Source organism: Balaenoptera borealis, assembly GCF_965194805.1.
Source record: "Balaenoptera borealis genome assembly, chromosome: 2".
Lineage (NCBI taxonomy): Eukaryota > Metazoa > Chordata > Mammalia > Artiodactyla > Balaenopteridae > Balaenoptera > Balaenoptera borealis.
Window position 1 is genome coordinate 57,648,867 of NC_138867.1, and position 14,323 is coordinate 57,663,189.

General features: G+C 40.4%; 1 protein-coding gene across 1 annotated transcript in view; it reads left to right on the plus strand.

The window, feature by feature from the left end:
- CARTPT (CART prepropeptide) overlaps nucleotides 1-14,323 on the plus strand; it is a 48,391-nt gene that overhangs the window by 9,855 nt on the left and 24,213 nt on the right. The window lies entirely within an intron of this gene.

Below are 14,323 nucleotides of genomic sequence, written 5' to 3' on the forward strand. Positions count from 1 at the left end.
TGAAGGCCTACTGTCTGTCTGGCTTTGGGATGGGATGCAAAGATAAGTAGAGCACGCCCCCTGTCCTCTTGTAGCAGTGAGGCAGTGACTTGGAAGGGTCTTTCCACCTGCCTAGTACCCCTTCAGCTCCTCTGCGCCTTCATTCTCATTTGGGAACTACCCCTCTCCTGTGCGATCTTGGTGAGCATGTCAAGCAGAGAGCCCTGGTCCCTAGCCGAGAGCTGGACACATGACCGAGGCTTGGCCAGGCTGACTCTCTCCAGTGCTTTGACTCTTGAGCAGAGGGACAACGATGGGAGGCGCCTGGCCCTGAGTTGTTCCAGCGGAGTTGATGAGGCTGGTCGTTCATTCTTGCTCTGGGCTCCCTGGCACTAGCCTGGTTGCTGGACTCTGTGAGCCCGGGGCATCCTGGCATCCTACATGTTTCCAACAACCTTTGAAAAAAATTTGCCACCGTCAGGCTCCAGAGCTTGTAGCAACAAACACTAACTGGTAGCATGTTCTGCAAGCCATAGGTTAAAATAAATTCCTCTATATTTTCCAACTTGGTGAAAGCTTTACTGCCTGCACTAAAAACAAGACTTTTCAGAAATGAAACCACTGGAACACTGAAACTAAGTAAAAAAGATAATGTAAACAGAAAAGTAAACTGAAGGTATTGACCCTCAGACTCAGAACATTCAGAGGAAGGTGGTAACTTCCCACCACCGCGCCAATAGTGAGGCTGGATTGGGTGTTTAAATTGCCACAAGGGAAACTCAATTATTTTTAAGAACGCTGATTTATTTGAGTATTTCTACTTTGTATTTTTTTTAAGGATTTATTGTTATTTATTTATTTTGGCTGCGCCGGGTCTTAGTTGGGGCACGTGAGATCTTTGTTGCAGCATGAGAGATCTTTTTTTTAGTTGCAGCATGTGGACTCTTAGTTGCGGCACGCATGCGGGATCTAGTTCCCTGACCAGGGATCGAACCCAGGCCCCCTGAATTAGAGGTGCAGAATCTTACACACTGGACCACCAGGGAAGTCCAAGGGAAACTCAATTTATTGCAACCTTTTGATTGCTGAAATAAGTCACTGAATAAGACTTTAGGTTACTTTTAATTGGCAATCTGGTTAAAAAATCTGACAGTCTTCCATTGGGGATAATTTAAAGCCATATCAAGAGACAGAAAGTAGAACTAAGTGACTTCGTAGATAGCCTTAAGTGACCTTTTGGGTAGCCTTAAGACCACAGTGCTGGTCTTAATTGAATGGTAAATATATTGTCCATAATCCCTTCTGAAACGAAAACACTTTGCATTTATTATATGGATGTTTGCAAGTATTTGTGAGGCTCCTTTTTTTATTTTGGAGCTATTGGTATTTTTATTTTATTTTATTCCTACTTTGTCTTGATTTTAATGTGGCCTGCCTTCTAACCTTCTCCTTCCACCATGAGGGATATAGGAAAGGTAACCAGAGGATCAGGCTCCTAGAACTGAGCCCTATAAGTAAAGGGACAATGGAGTCTTCAGACTGCGTCACAATTTAAATCTATACTAGAATGGATCTAGCATTCTGAGTAGGAGAACTTGAATTGCTTGCTGGACAGAGAGCTCAATTTGGGATCAAGGGATTTGGGCTCTTTTCTAGCTGGTGGTACTAACTAGCTGTCTAATCTTGGGCTAGTCTTTCCTTATCTTTTAATATAAGGGTGGGAATAGATTAGTGGTTTTCCACTAGAAACAGCTGAGGAGGTTTAAAAAAAAAAAATCGTTGAATCAGAATCTTTGGGGCATGATGGGATATTGTTTAAAGCTCCCTGTAACTGCTCTAGAACAATGGTTCTCAAATTCAGCTGATAGCAGAATGGCCTGGAGGACTTCTTAAAATACAGATCGCTGGGCTCCACCTCAGATTCTGATTCCACAGGTCTGGAGTGGGCCCCAGACTATGCTTTTCTAACACATTTCCTGCTGATGCAGATGTTGCCCATCTGGGGATTGTGCCTTGAGAACCACTGACTGCTCTAGATTATCTTGAAGTTCCTTCTAAAGTTTTAGGATTCTAAGATCAGTTTCTGCTTTGGTGATATGATCATTCTTGTATGTTTTTGGTTAGGTACATTTCTCTCCCTCTCCCATTTTCAGGGTAGGGTGAATTTCTCTTAAATTCTAAGCCAGTGATTCACAGCCTGGACTGAACATTAGAATCACCTGAGGAACTCAGCTTACGAAAAATTCTGCTGCCCAGGCTGGACCCCAGATAATAAATCAGACTCTTTCAGCTCAGGATGCAATTAGTAAAGCTGCCTCAAGTGATCCCAGTGTGTGGCCAAGGCTGAGAGTCACTTCACAGGGTAAGGTGAGGTCAGGAGATTGCAAAATGGAGCCACTGTGCGTCTCAAGACACTTCCATAAATTTACGATCTTAAATTTCAGATCGTATATACATTTTTTTTTTTTTTTTAGGTATAGCTCACAGCTCAGATAAAAGTTTGCCTTATTTTGACGTCTGTATGTACCTTATTTCAGGCTATTTGTTGAAAGTGGTTACCAATAGCTAAAAGTTTCTAATGAGATTTTTTTCAAGGTGATGGAAAGAAATAAGATCAGAGCAAAAACAAACACCTAAAAACAGGAGAAGTATTCTGCATCATGGGCCATAACAGCAGCTGATATTTTGCTTCCACAGAATTGTTTTCTGAGTCAGTTCTTTATGCCTTAGTGCCTTTGTTGTAACTTCTCAGTGAATTAAACAGAGGGTTTAAGCCTCTGAGGACTTCTGTCAGTTCCTCACTCCCAACCAACCGTAACTAGATAAAAAGGGGAATATTCATCCACATGGATGGTTGATAACTTGAGGTACATTTAAAACATGTTTTGTTGTGGCAAAACATACATAAAAATTTTCCATTTTAACTATTCTTAAGTGTGCAATTCAGTGGTATTAGGTATATCCACACTGTTGTGCGACCATCACCACCACGCATGTCCAGAGCTTTTTCATCATCCCAAACTGAGGCTCTGTATTCATTAAAAAATAATTCCCCATTCTTCCCTTTCCCCCAGGCCCTGGTAACAGCTATTCTATTTTCTGTCACTATGAATTTGCCTGTTTTAGGTATCTTATATAAGTGGAATCACACAATATCTGTTCTTTCGTGTCTGGCTTATTTCACTTAGCATAATATCTTCCAGGCTATCCGGAGATTATTTTTGATCAGTTATATCCGTGCCACAATTGAGTTAGGTCCATAAAGGTATCAGCCTCATTTCAATTAAACACACACGCAGGTGACGGAGAATACTCCTATTTCCCTGCAGCCTTTAGGCAACCACGTGGGATGGGCTGAGGCAGTATATGGGATGGTCCTGCGCCAGGCACCAGCATCCTCCTAGTTGCTCAGTCCAGATACATGGGTGTCATTGTGATTCTTCCCTCTTCCTTACCCTGACATTCTTATTCTTGCCCAATAAATGTTATTGATTCTACCTCTCAATAGCTCCCTAAATCCTCCTTCTTTATCACTCAACCAACCTCAGTTCAGACCTCCATCTATTCTTACTTGTATCAGTACCAGAGCCTCCTAACCGGTCTCCCTGGTTATCACTGCCATCAGTCATTACATCATTAATTCACTCAACAAATATTATATTGCACAAACATTACTTGTCAGGCATTGAGCTGGCCTCTTAAGTTACAGAGCCTTGCGTATAGCCATTTGAGCCATTTGTCTCAATAACATAAATCTGATTGTACCCAAGCATGTCTGATTCTAGAGGCCAGCTTTCCCCAGTCCATTCACTGCCTTCCAATAAAGGGTGGACTAAAGATTCAAGACACTTGGCAGGTGAAATTAAGGAGTCAAAACATCAAGAGGAATTTTAAGAGTAATAAGTGCATAGTCCTACATCTAATTCTAAAGGATGATAAAGAGCTTATGTATAGAACTGGGGAAACCTGGCTTTGCAGCAGTTCATATGGAAAAAAAAAAGACCCTGAAGTTTTGGTTATCGGCAGGCTTAATAAGGGTTAACAGTGTGATGAGACTCCTTATAAGAGCTAGTCACACTTTAGGCTGCTCTAATTATGGGCCATAATAGTGCCTATATTTAAGGCAAAGCATTGTCTTCAGCTCTATAAGCTGTATTCTAGGGAGAAAATTAACAAACTAGAGAGCATGCAGAGCAGTGGTTCTGAGGCATAGAACTGGGCCTTGGCTGAACTTGTGGAGTATGTAAAAAACACAGATTCCTGGGATCTACCCCTGGGTATTTTCAGGTGATTCCAATGCACATATTAGGTCAGGGACCACTGATATGAACGAAATAAATAGTATGATCTGGAAAATATTGAAGGAACTTAGAGAGGGAGGACTATGGGGAAATGTAATAGGTGTTTCCAAAATCTGAAGGGTTGCCATTTGCAAGTTGAGATGGCAGCCCGAGGGGAAGGTGTAGAATGATCAGGGAAGCTTTAGTAAGAATTTACTAATAATGAGAGCTGTGTGGTTATGGACCTAGCTGCCCCAGGAAAGATTAGAGGAGCCCAGATGTCAGGGATGCTGTAGGGTGGTAATTCAAACTTTAATGCGCCTATGAATTGCCTGGGGATCTTATTAAAATGCAATACTAATCTACTAGGTTTGGGGTAGGACCTGCGGCTCTGCATTTCTATCAAGCTTTTACCGATGCCAAGACTTCTGGTCTGTGGGCCACACTCTAGTAGAAGACTGTAGGGGATGCTGGTACTGGTTGGCCAGATGACCTAGAAGATGTCTCAGGGCAGAGTGGGTATTTAGGAATGGTTCGTTAATTGACGATGGAGAAGCACGCTACCAAAACTACACTGGTATCCTTCAGAACTTTTGGTGTGGACGATGCTTTAACTTGTTTAGTTTACTTCTTCCAATTCTCTAGAATCTAGTTATTGTAGATGAGTGACCAAGGGCATGATCTTCAGAATCAAATAAACTTGAGTTTGTGTCTTGCCTTCCTCATTACTAGGATTATGAAGCTGAGCAAGTAACAACCCACCTGAGCCTCATTTTCTTCATCTCTGATAACCCCTCGCTGAGTTTTTACGAACATTTCGTGTGCTAGTGTATGTAAAGCGCTTAGTGTAGAGCAAGTGCTTGAGGAATGCTGTCTGTTATTATATTTATTATTCATTTAAACATGCATGGGCTCTGCATTGTTACCCTTCCTGGGCCTCCTATGTTCTTAGAGGATTCTTGAGTGCTCTGCCCACGGAGTGTGCCTGTGCGATCTCAGAGACCAGGTGTTCTCCCAGATTTCTATGAGATTAACTGGAATTACGTTTTTGTAGGTCTTATGTCCTTACTGTTAGCATTTTCTTACTTTCACCTTCCAAAAATCAGGATATTTTCTCTACTGATTTTGAACAAAATTACCAGTTAATATAGTTTGATTTCCTGACCCCGTAAGTTAGTTTTTCCATTGAGATGTTGTAATGGATGCTAATGGATGTCTGCCCAGCGTCCATCCTCCTGTTTTCTCTCCTGTGGAGCTCTATTTGTTCTTTCTTCAGTTGTTCATACTTACGAATGCATGCACATGCCTCGGGGAAGCCGGTCAGCCCTCAGCCCCAGGTGGGCCTTCCTGGTTTACAGGTTTCCCATTCTCTTCCCCAGTGATTAGCCCAGGAATTGGCATGGGAGGAAGTCTGTAGAGGGGTGGTTCTAGGAGATGTTTCTTTGCTCCAGGGAAAAACCAGAAATTTGGTCTCTTTCTTCTTCTGGGTCTTGTCTTGTGGGGATGTGGCTCTGGGATTGGAGACTTGTTGCTGCCCATCAAATGATGAAGCTGACATTGTGTTGGCAGAGCAGGATGAAAGGATCTGTGTCCTTGGTCACATCATTGAGTCACAGAACCACCGTTTTGAAGCTCTTCCCTCCTCTCTTTCTTCGTCCATTCATACCACATAAATATTTGGATTAAAATTTAATGGGGAATATTTTCAAATATGATTTGCAAATTCAGGATCAGTTCAAAGACTGAGTATGTTAACTCTTGGTCATCTCCCTCTCCAAGTCCCACCCACACATGCCAGCAGGGAAATGGGCATGGAAGCACCTGAGGCATCTGGAGGGTGCTATTCAGATCCTCGTTCTGTCCACACCTTTATCCCATGGCCATTAAACCCCAGGAATTCATCTTGTCTCTTTGGTTCTTAGAGGAAGATTTTTTTCTTCTAAACCTCCAGATCGGGCTTCAGTACAATATGGGGCCACATATAACTCTTTGTACCCCAAGGCAATAATGATAACTGATAGAATAAATGAAAAAGCCTGTGTCAGTGTGCTGTCCTACTATTGGAGAGCTGTGTGAGGTATGAGCTTATGTATTCTCACTGCTGGAACTTGGAATTGCAAGTGAAATAGGTCCTGAACTACTGAGCTATGGGAACCATGAGTGTGGAAAGTAACTCTTTTCTTTTTTTACATTAAAAAAAAATCTTTATTTTTTCGAGTTTTATTGTGTACAATTGACGAATAAAAAATATATATATTTAAGGTGTGCAACGTGATGTTCTGATACCCATAAACATTGTTGAAATGATTACCACAGTGGAGCTAACATAGCCATCACCTCACATAGTTACCATTTGTGTGTGTGTGTGTGTGTGTGTGTGTGTGTGTGGTGAGAACACTTAAGATCTAGTCTCTTAGCAAATTTCAAGGATACAACACATTATTATTAACTATAGTCATAATGTTGTATATTAGGTCACCAGAATGTACTCATTTCTAACTGAAAGTGTGTGCCCTTTCACTAACATCTCCCCATTTCTCCCACCCTTCAGCCCTTGGTCACCACCATTCTACTTTCTGTTTCTATGAGTTTGACTTTTTTAGATTCCACATGTAAATGAGATCATATAGTACACTCTTCACATTGTAGACCCCCCCAGACCTTTCTTAAAAACAGTTTTTGATCATACCATTCTCTTGCTTAAATACTTTTGTTAGTTCTCTGTCACTCAGGGGTAAAAGTTACATGTCTTTCCTTGGTATCCTTGAGTGTTCTGGGCCTGGCTTAAATTCTTTAAAAAAAAAAAATCAAATGATACCTACAAATGGTTAAAATAAATAGAACAAGCAGTCTCATAATAGTCCCTTGATCCACTTTTCTCATCCATCTTTATCCATAGAAGCAACCACTTTTAATCATTTCTATTTTGTTCTTTTGGTGATAGCCCTATTTAAAAGCTTATATTAATATTTCTTTGCTTTTCAGCTTTAGAAATCATCTATTTAATGCTTGCTATAATAAAAATTTTAGCTCTCTTACACAGCCATCCCCATCTCCTCTTTTTCTCCCCTCAGTATAGTTATATTATCACAAGTTCATAATTTTTTATCAACAGTTTTAAAATTCAAAAGTCTATGAAATCTGAAAGATTTTTTTTTTGAAATCTTGGTGTCAAAACCCATTTGCTGGCAAATTTAATCTCTAACCTATCTCATGTGTGGTCAGTTGTGATGAAGCATCTACAGAAGCAAGTATCCTTGGGAACAAGTGGCTGCTGCACTTGACCATTGTGGCAGTAATGATGGCTACAGAGGACAATAGCCTGGGATGGATTCTTCTGGGTACTTGGGAGCACTTAGAGAAAGAAAATGACAAGCTTAGATGTTTAAATTCTCAGCTCTAGTTATAGAGAACCAGAGAGCTTCTAGGGCAGCCGTAAAATAATCTCTTATTTCTTATAGCCACAGAGCCAATCTAGCTGAAAATGAAATACAAAATTTAACTGAATTCACAGCTTTGCCATGTCTCTCTTGTGACAGTTAGAACATTGAGAAGGAATGAAATCTTAAGACTTGGATGCGGACGTATTATGGGCTCAGGTAGAGTTGAGAATCTCAAATCCCCAAGTCATTTCAAGCTTCCCTTGTTGGTGGAAGCAGGCTACCCTTCTGCATCTGAGAAGACTAGTCTTCTCTAGCTTGAAGATAGTAATAATTTTACTTGGGGAAGTTGCCTTACAAGAGGATGCCAATCATCGTCAAGACCCACTCCAATCTCCCCTTGTTGTCACTAGATCCATAATTAGGTTGACAAGCACAAAGTCTGACATGGGAGGAAATAGCTAATACTGCTATTGTTGAACACAAAAGATGTGAGCTGCTGCGACTTGCTGCATCCTCATTTAACTTTCCTCTTTGGCCTTTGAAGAAGGCAGAAAAATCTTGGAGAATGACTGTAGATGATTGTAAACGTGATTGCAATTTTACATGCTCTTTCAGGTATGGTGTACATGCTGGAGCAAATTAATACAGCCCTGGGCACCTGGTATTCAGATATTGACCCAGAAAATGCTTTTTTCTCTTTACTACTTTGTATCACCAGACGCAAATTGCTTTTACCCAAAAGAACCAACCGTATATTTCCCCAGTCTTGCCTCGGGTCTACACAATCTGTTCTGCCTTCTGTTGTAATATGGTCCCCCAAAGCCTTGGACATTTTGACATTCCATGCAACATTATAATGGACCACAATTTTGATGCCTATACTAATTAGATCTGATGAGCCCAAAGTAGCAAGTACTTAAGATGCCTTAATGAGACATATGTGAACCCAAGGTGGGAGATAAAGCCTGTGAACATTTAATGGTCTGTCTCCCTAGTGGTTTCTGGGGGTCCAGTTGAAACAGCGCCTGCAAGGTAAAAGACAGGTTGCTGTATCTTTCGTTGTCTACCAATAAAAGGAGGCACAGCACTTGGTAGGCCTTTTTGGATTTTGGAAGAAACATATTTGAGTATTGTATTACCACCCTTTGTAACTTTTCAGTTTTGGATGAATAATAGAGCAAGAGAAGGGTAATGATCTGGCTGCAGAGTCTACCATGCATGGTGTTGTGAGAGAATGTTTGCTCGGTGAACTGAATTTCAGCTAATTTCCGGTTAAGTCCTGCCCCTTTCCTGCTGTCCTTCACACATTCTGAGTTTGGAGCCTATTGTACGTAGCAGAAGCTGTTGCTACCTGGCACCACATCCCTGCAGCTCACCTCTGAGTTCACCTGCAGTTCCAGTTCCTGTAGATACCAACAATTTCCTACTTCAGGTACCTGCCTTTACTTGCTTGGAGGCTTTCTCCTGGGTCAGGAGGGCTTGGGTCAGCAAGCAGGGCAGCCTGAAAGTGCTGGAGGGTTAAGCCTCCAGGGACAACCTTCAACCAGTGAGGGATGGAATTTGTTGGATAAATACTCCAGCTCTGAGGTGCATTACATCCCCACCGGGATGGAGCCCTAGTTGCCCACTAATAACCTTCAAATGAACATGCACTTGATTGGCTTTTTCTCCCTTTCTTTCCCATCTCCCTCATTATGCTTTTTTGGGATCACCTTCCAAATAAACTACCTGTACACAAGTCTTTGTCTCAGGGTCTGCTTTGGGGAAGCCTCAAACTTAGATGTCTGACATCTACACTGCTTCATGAGTCAACACCGTTTCTAGTGCTTTCCACCTTGATGCATCCACTGATGACCTCCTTGCTGTATCTTTGTTTTTGTTGGCTTCCTCCTTTTGTGCTCCTTTCTGTGATTTTATTGGCGCGTAAAGGGAGCGAGGAGACACATGTCCTTGCTTAGTTTGCCTTCTTCAGGCAAAGCCTGCCTAATCTCTTTCACCTGATTTCCTGTTCTGCCATCATTTGACCATAATCCCACAGTCATGGAACCCTCAAATCTGTTTCCCTCTTTCATGCCTTTGCACGTGCTCACCCCCAACTTGGAATTTTATTCTCCTTGGTTGACTGACAAACACCCACTAAACCCTGAAATTTCTGCTCAGATGTCAGCTCTTCTATTACATTTCCCCTAAATTTTCCCTCCCTCTTCAAACAGTTAATGATTATGAGTTCACTATCTGTCTCCTTTACTTGGTTGTATGTTCTGCAAGGGCAAGGGCTATGCCTGTTTATCTAGTGCTGTATTCCCAGTTCCTGACACAGTGCCTGGGCTGGCACATAACAGGTGCTTGATAAATATTTGTTTAATGAACAAATGAATTCATTCGTTAAGGGTAAGAAAGCCAACTTGGCTTGACCTGTCAGCACTAGAGCGAGATCCAGTACACAGGTGGACCCTCCAGAGTGACTTCAGGGGAGTTGTCTCTAACTCTTTGGGGGAAGTGTTTCCAAGATGAACATTTGGGGCAGTCAAAAGGAGGCTGTGGGGACAGCGGATTAGTGGTAGGGACATGGGTAAGAAATGAGGTTACTGTGTTCTGTCCTAGAGTTTGTCTATTGTCACCTTGAAATTGGTGCTAAAAATGAGTTGATTTTGTGATGGCTCAGTCTCTCACCATTCCTTTACCAGAGGCTGTGTGGTACCAAGGTGAAGAGCTGGAGCTGAGTCTTGGGTTTGCAGCTTCAGCTCTGTCATTTCTTCATTTTGTATTTGAGGGGAGGGTACTCAAATTCTCTCTGTCTCAGTTTCATTATCTATTGTGAGGATTATAGTGAATATGTATTATTTATTATATTATTATATATATGTATGTATTATTTATTATACATATGTATTATATAGTCACTTAGAGCCCATTCATGGCACATATTAAGGCCTAAGTATTAGGTTTTATTAATATAATAATTACCAGTGACTAATGCAAGATTCTAGGAGGTCAGCTGGTTTGCCCATAGCCACAAAGGAAGCCTGGGATGGGTCTTAAGTGATTACTATACTTTGAGATTGATGAACCATTAAAAAAAGTCCCAGCTGCCAGAGGCCTGCAGCCACTGGCTGCACGTCACTGAGCAAGAGGACTTGTCAGAGGCATATGCAGAGCTGTGCCTGGATCCAGGCAACAAAATGGGATGATTCATAAAGTCTGTTTGATTTCCATCACCCAAGCGCCGATGTATTTGGCATCAACAGCTGGCTGTTCCTGAAGGGCACGTTCAAGCCCAAGTTGCTGTGTTTTGTCTCTGTGGACACATGGATGCAAAAAGGAACTGAGTCTTAGAAAAATTTATCCCTTGGTATTGAAAATGCCAGCAGACTTCCACTTTGGTTATCAGACATTAAACTGTATTAAAAAGTGAATCTAAAATTTCTTCAGTGATGATAAACATTGTTAAAATTGAAATAAAAGTGATTAATGTCAAAGCTTCAGGACCCAAGCTTCTCTGGTTAAGTCACGGGCTCATGATGAGGGTACCTGGCTCTCATCTAGTTCAATTCTCTCTATGGACCCCTATGGACTATTTGCCTATGTCCATTTTCTTTAAAAGTTTGCTCAGGTGGGTTTGGTTGCCTCCATATATATTTTTTAAAATTTATTTATTTACTTTATTTATTTTACTTTTGGCTGCGTTGGGTCTTCATTGCTGCACGTGGGCTTTCTCTAGTTGCGGCGAGCGGGGGCTACTCTTCGTTGTGGTGTGTGGGCTTCTCATTGTGGTGGCTTCTCTTTGTTGCAGAGCACAGGCTCTAGGCACGTGGGCTTCTGTAGTTGTGGCACGCGGGCTCGGTAGTTGTGGCGCACGGACTTAGTTGCTCCATGGCATGTGGGATCTTCCCGGACCAGGGCTTGAACGCATGTCCCCTGCATTGGCAGGCGGATTCTTAACCACTGCACCACCAGGGAAGTCTCAGCCTCCATATTTTGAGTTGAAAGGTGGGACTAAGGAAGTAGACCAGAGTCAAAATGTTAGAGGATATTTTTATTCCTGGAAGAGCAGCAGGTGAAAATGGTGAAGTCGGCCTGCATCTCTCAATGATGAGTCCTTCCTTTCTTTATTTTTTATTATTTATTTATTTTAAATAAAAAAAAAATTTGTATACAGTTTTTAAAGGTTTCACTCCATTTATAGTTATTACAAAATATTGTAATATTCCCTGTGTTGTACAATACATCCTTGTAGCCTTTCTTGCTCCCAGTAGTTTGTATGTCCACTCCCCAGCCTCTATGTTGCCTCTCTTCCCCCTCTCTGCACTGGTAACCACTATTTTGTTCTCTATGTCTATGAGTCTGCTTCTTTTTTGGTTATATTCACTAGTTTGTTGTATTTTTTAGATTCCACATATGTGATAATGTACAGTGTGTGTCTTTCTCTGTCTGACTTATTTCACTTAGCATAATGCCCTCCAAGTCCAACCATGTTGCTGCAAATGGCAAAATTTTGTTCTTTTTTATGGCTGAGTAGTATTCCATTGTGTGTGTGTGAGTGTGTGTGTATACCACATCTTCTTTACCCATTCATCTGCTGATGGACACTCAGGTTGCTTCCATATCTTGGCAATTATGAATAATGCTGCTGCGAACATTGGGGTGTGTGTATCTTCTCGAATTAGTGTTTTTATTTTTTTCGGATATATACCCAGGAGTGGAATTGCTGGGTCATATGGTAGTTCTTTTTTTAGCTTTTTGAGAAACCTCCATACTGTTTACCACAGTGGCTGCACCAATTCACATTCCCATCAAGTGTACGAGGGTTTCCTTTTCTCTACATCCTTGTCAACATTTGTTATTTGTGCTCTTTTTGAAAATAACCATTCTGACAGGTGCAGTGATATCTCATTGTGGTTTTGACTTGTATTTCCCTGATGATTAGTGATGTTGAGCATCTTCTCATGTGCCTGTTGGCCACCTGCATGTCTTCCTTGGAAAAATGTCTATTTTTCTACCTATTTTTTAATCAGGTTGTTTGATTTTTTTGATGTTGAGTTGTTTGAGCTGTTTATATATGTTGGCTGTTAATCCATTATTGGTCATATCATTTGCAAGTACTTTCTCCCATTCAGTAAGTTGTCTTTTCATTTTGTCAGTGGTTTCCTTTGCTGTGTAAAAGCTTTTAAGTTTAAGTAAGGTCTCCCTTTCTTTAAATATCAGTTATTACTTTCAATCATATAATTACTGTCTTGTTTCATATTTTTTGTTTTAATTATTTAGTAGTTGCTCTTGGGTCTACAATGTGCCTCTTATCACATTTTGCTTCAAATAATATTGTACAACTTCCTGAATAATATAAGAACAGTACTAGAGTTTGCTTCCATTTTCTCCTGCCATCTTTTGTGTTATTATTGTCATATCTTTTAATTTTACTTATGTTATAAAACCTACAATACACTGTTATTCCTTTTTGCTTTAAATTTTAAATTATCTTTTATAGAAATATAAAAAAAAAACAACAAAAAGTTGTTTACTCACTTATTTACCTCTGATGCTCTTCACTCCTTTGAAGAGTTTCCTGAATTTCCATCTGGAATAATTTTCATTCAGCCTTAGGAACTTCTTTTTACACTTGTTTGTAGTGTAGGTCTGCTAGCAACAAGTTCTTTCAGCTTTCATTTTTCCAAAAATGTCTTTATTTAAACTTCTTTTTCTTGGAGGGGGGGAATAACAGTTGGTTAAATATATACATCCACAGAATCAAACATATGTAACTGTTTAATGCAGAAATGCATTTAAAGACATTTGCTGTGTGTTAAGTGGAAAATAGCAGTTTATGGAGATGAATATACAGTATAATGTCATTTTATATAAAATTATGTATGTATATTTAATCACAGAATAACCCTGGAACAATATACATGGGACTGTAAACAGTGGTATTTCAGTGAAGTGTCCTCTTGCATACTGGAATTTTCTAAAGTTTCTAAAATGAACCTGCCTCACTTTCATCATTAGAAAGTAAAGTTTATTTGTTTAACCTATTTGGTTTTGCCTTCAGATCTTTTCATACTATTAAAATGCATAACTCAATAGAAGTAAATGTCATTTAAACTGTCTCCTAATAATACAAATGTTAATTGGTAGGATTAAATTTAAAGCATGTTCATGGATTCTGGGCTTTGCAGATATGAATGACAGGAAAAAATGAGACATTTTGTAAGAGTACTGGGAAAGCTAAAAGGGCAGTGCATTGACTTCACATACTAATCAAAGTTGAAGAAATCTTTTTAAAGAGATAAAATATTAGATAAAATATTAGGGATACAGTTCTGTTCAATTTCTTTTCTCCCCTCCCCCTCCTGAGGCCTTGTTTCCCCCTCTTTCTCTAATGAGCTGCTCTCAGCAGCTAGGTGTAGCGTCTTCCAATCCGCATAAAAATACTTTTACATAATACATTTATACGCTAGTAGCTAGTACGTGGTATTATTATAATATATATGTGCTCTTCAAGTTTCCATAAATGATGTCTTACATAAAATTCTGCATCCTTTTTTCCCCATTCACATTTTATTTTGACATCTATCCATTTTGATTCCAATAGAAATACAGGCAGCAATGTGGTTAGGGCCACAGGATCTGAAGTCAGCCTGTCTGGGTTGGATTCCAGTCCTACCATCACTAGTGTGTGACCTA